Here is a 4,995-nt window from a genome sequence, read left to right on the forward strand (position 1 = left end):
TCTCCCTCCTCCCGCAGCGCTTGGCGAAGCCCTGTTGGAATCCCGCTACTTCCACCACCACGCCGTCGTGCTGCTGGATCTCCATCAACCTCTCCTCCCCCCTTGCTGGATCAAGAAGGAGGATACGTCGCTGCTCCGTACGTGTGTTGAACGCGGAGGTGCCGTCCGTTCGGCGCTAGGATCATCAGTGATTTGGATCACGACGAGTACGACTCCATCAACCCCGTTCTCTTGAACGCTTCCGCGCGCGATCTACAAGGGTATGTAGATCCACTCCTCCCTCGTTGCTAGATGACTCCATAGATAGATCTTGGTGACACGTAGGAAAAATTTGAATTTATGCTACGTTCCCCAACAGATGATGCAGCAGAACAAGTTCCGCTCAGTGCACACAACCGACATAACCAAAAGAGTGAACTAGGAGCTAGCCGTCTTCGTGCCCGCCATTGGCGACGGACGAGGTGAGCAGTCGATTTGGGGTAGGGGTGGGGTTGTCTAGGATTTTCCCGAAAAAAGAGGTTTAAAGCAACCTCATAGAAAAAGTGTCAATAGAAAGGACGTGGAGTTTCTACGCCCAGGAGCAAATGTTCCTGGTGTGAACAGTAAAATCAAATAAATGCGAAAATAATTCAAAAAATTCTGAATTTTTTTGTGGCATACTTTCACAAATATTAGTTGTGCATGTAAAATTTCATCCCAAAATCACATTGGTGAAAAAAAAAATCTATGCTCTGAAATGTTACTTACAAAAGCATTTTAGAGTTTCGGTTTTGTTTTTTTGGCACACCTTCCACCAATGTGATTTCGCGATGAAATTTTGCATGCACAAATAAACATTTGTGAAAGTATGTCACAAAATAATTTAAGAATTTTTTGAATATGTTTTTGATTTTACTATTCACACCAGGTGCTCCTAGGTGTAGAAAGGCACTTTCGCAATAAAAACACAAAGCTGAAAACAACCGGGCATCAACTTGCACTAAAAATAAAATGACTCAATCACACATTCTACCATTGGATATTCATCTAGTTCAGTTGAAGAAACAACATGCAACCATCTTCTGCTCGATGTAATCACAAATAATGTAGCCCTATTTTCACATGAAATGTAAACCGCCATGATGGCATTTCCCTCAAAAAAAGTAGGGTAGACCAGGTACATATTAAACACTTTGTAGATGGTTTGCATTTTTTAATGAAAAGATAGATTTTTTAAAAAACAAGATCATCGTGACAATTTCATAATGCCCATACTAAAGCGCAAACACCGACACATATTTGTGCCTCATACGACATGGACAAAACTCACAATCATTTACTCCCTCTGTCCCATAATATAAGAGCGGGGTTTTTTACACTAATGTAGTGTGAAAAACGCTCTTATATTATGAGACGGAGGGAGTACCAAACATATTGGTGATGCTAGTTGGGGTGCTAAATTAAAAGCAACATGCATCGTTCACCACACCAGTGTCGCAGACGGGCAAGATCAGAATAAATGATGAACACAGGCAACAAAGAGGACCACGTACCACATATGCGCACGGCTCACATGAGCGTGCCCTTTGATCACACGCACGAATCTCGCGCTAAACACACACGGGTTGTTCCTGCCAATTACAACGACATGACATGCCGGACATGAAGTCCGACGCATCCCAAGCACCTACGTACGTACGTGCACAGATCTCCCTGCCAGCCGTATGCATTTCCCTCATTCGCTATAGCCGATGCACTCACGTAGCACGGCTACAGGAGCATGGCCGCGGCGGCCAGCAGCGACGGGCCGGCGCACGCCGCCGCTGAGGCTACGGGGGTTGCCGCCGCTGACCCCCACGCCGCGGATGCGGAAGCGTATCCCGCCCCTCCCTTCCGTGACGTCCGTCAGGCTCGCCATGCTGAGCAGAACCACGAGGAATGAGCAGACAACCAAGAAGCGTCCCATCTTCCAATCTCTCGCCTACAACTCGTCTGTACGGGGCCAGCTACTGTTACAACAATGGTGTATTTATGCATGGTCCTGAGACCTGAGCTGACCACCAAGGCCTCCTTTAGTTCATAGGATAGAAAAATCGTAAGAATAGGAAAATCATAAAAATGAGATGACATGTATCTCAAATCCTATGAGTAGAAATAAAAAAAGAGATGCACTTTGATTTACATCATAGGATTTTTTTCATTGAGTCTAGGCTAATGTTTATTTTCCTATGAAATGTGGAGGATAGAAAAAATTCCTTTATAGGAATAGGATTTCATTCCTACAAACCAAAAAGCTCTAAAAGAATTTTTTCTATAAAAATCCTATCCTATAAAATTTCTACAAGATTCCTTTAAATCAAAGAAGGCCCAAACGTGTTTTTCTGTTTTTCGAGGACCGCCAAATGTGTTCACCGCTCCACCAGGAGCCCACGGCCGATTGGTCCGGTGCTTGTTATCCTGGTGTAGAGTTGACATTATCATTTTTCTAGTCTTGTTTAGACGAGGAATCTCTTATCTTGCTTCACTTAAATAGAGGAAACTGATTTGAAATGCCTTCATATAACATTTGCGCGTGATGAGTGGAGGACGGCGCGGCCGTTCAGAGGTTTGATCATTGCGCCTGTCTCTTCCAGGTTGGCAACTGGTCTTTCTAGGAGGTTTTCTCTTTTTTTTTTCTCTGGCATAACTTTCTATCTGTTCATCATACCATGGCAGTATAAAGAACATAGAAATAATAAAATTTACATCCAGCCATCCATGTTCGTTCACAATCTAACAACGACTACAAACAATGTAGCAAGTCAAAGGTGCACCGCCATCATCACCCCTTCTTTATCGGAGCCGGACAAAGCTTATTGTGATAGACAGTCGGCAAGTCGTCGTGTTAAAACCACGCGGGACAAACGTACCAAAATAGCAACCATCGCCGATGAAGAGAAGTATAGATTGAAAAGATCCAATATGTAGACACACGAACGAAGAAGAACAAGGGCCACGGTCCCTCCCGCCGGACACAAAAAATCTAAACAAACACTAAACAACTAGAAACGGAGCAAGATCCATCCCGCCGGCAAGGGCCATGGTCCACCGCGCCTGCATGGCCCTTAGGCCACCGGAGATGAGGCAGACCGGCGGCGGTACCAGCGGAATTCGGGCTAACAATGAGGCTTTGGGGTTTGTCTCGGAAACTTTGGGTACAAATGTAGATGCATTTTTGTAATTTGTATATGCAATTGATTCCCACCGTAACTTAAACGTGCACCACTTTTATTAGTGTGTTTTGTTATGTTATGATCCAAATTCATGTATAAAGATAAAGACTAACTTCTGACGAGCGGTCGGAGCGAGGCCCGTTGTCGGTAGGCTGGGCCGAAGCGGACGCACGGGATAAGTTGAACAATTGTAAATCCCCAGAATTTGTAACCTCCCCCATAGTGAAGATTTGCCGGTTTCCCCTTCGTGTTGGAGGGTTTTCCGCGTTAATTTTTTGTTTCCATGTGTTTGATTTCGTTCTTCATCATGTTTGATTGTGTGTCGTATCTCTATCACGTTTGCCCTAATGACTCAAGTATTGTACTCTTGAATGTCTTGTAGGACGTCGAAATATGAAAATCATCATCTAGATTTTTTAAGTGCAATATGTCCAGGTCCAGACGACCAATTCAACACTTGAATGGTCTGATGAATGCATATACTCCCTCTGTCTCGGTTTATAGAGCGTGTGCGTAGTTTTAGGTCATCAATTTGACTAACTAAATATGAGCTATATGTCACCAAAAGTATATCATTAGATTCTTAAGTGGATATAGTTTCTAAACATATATTTTTCATCCAATATGATACATATTTAGCTAGTTAAATTGTCAATCTAGAACGATGCGCATGTCTTATAAACCGAGACGGAGGAAGTATTGTGCCTCGCATGACCTTTGCACTTCGGAACTCGGACGACGATTTTAAGAATTCAATGACCTACAGACTACAGTGAACTACAGTACAGTTTGGTCTGAATCTTTTGCTACAGATCACTCCGCAATCAGCGCCGCATCATGTGGAATTGTTTGTGAAGTTGGGAGTTCCACCCCGATAAGAGAAGGGACTGTCTATTCTACATCCGGATGAAATCTAATTCGTTTTCAGCCATATTTTTCAGCCAACTAAAGGATGACAAGTGTCATATGTCTTGTGTCCCTGTTCCTTTGTTCTTTCTGCCCCGCAAATTGCCTCTGCCCCGCAAATCACTTCTAAACAGGTCCATACACTAAACTATAAACGGTACACGCTCTGAGCAATTCAAACCCGTACAGAAAGCAGATAAAAGGGTTAAAATCTAACAAAAGGTGGACTAAGCTAACTACAGGAGGATGAAAAGGACCAAAACTGATGGCATCTAACCACAAGCCGAATTACAGAAAAATTACAGTTGCTGCTGCTGTGAATCAACTATACAAAGGCCCAAAATTACACTAATAATTACAGTGTAAAAACCATGGAAATACACAGTAATTCCACTAAAAATGCCACTTGCAAATACAGAGCAAAAATCCACTAGAAGTACACTGTAAACCCACTAACATTTACAGTGTAAATTCCACTAACAATTACAGTGTAAATTTCACTGAAAATGCACAGTAATTACACTAAAAGTACACTGTAAATACCACTTAATATGGTCGCATGAACTAGTTGTCTATGATCACAGGAAAACTGAAAACTACATGCCCAGATCATAGATTTCTGGATTTGCAGAAATAAACACACTACAGGGATCAAAACATGCTCAGGAAGCTAGCAATTCCATTTTGGGAAAACTAGTTAAAAACATAAAAGGGGGAGGATTGCTCCAGTTGAGAGAAAATATGACTATTTTCACACCCTTTGGAAACTGAAAAACCAAACACTGTTAAGACACTTTAATCTACTTGTTTTAGACACTTTCTACCTGTTCTTAAATAGTTGTGATTGAAGGACTGAATTTAAGTAACTTTAGAAGTGTAAACTACTATGATCGGATGC

This window comes from Triticum urartu, unplaced genomic scaffold, assembly GCF_003073215.2.
Source record: "Triticum urartu cultivar G1812 unplaced genomic scaffold, Tu2.1 TuUngrouped_contig_7239, whole genome shotgun sequence".
NCBI lineage: Eukaryota > Viridiplantae > Streptophyta > Magnoliopsida > Poales > Poaceae > Triticum > Triticum urartu.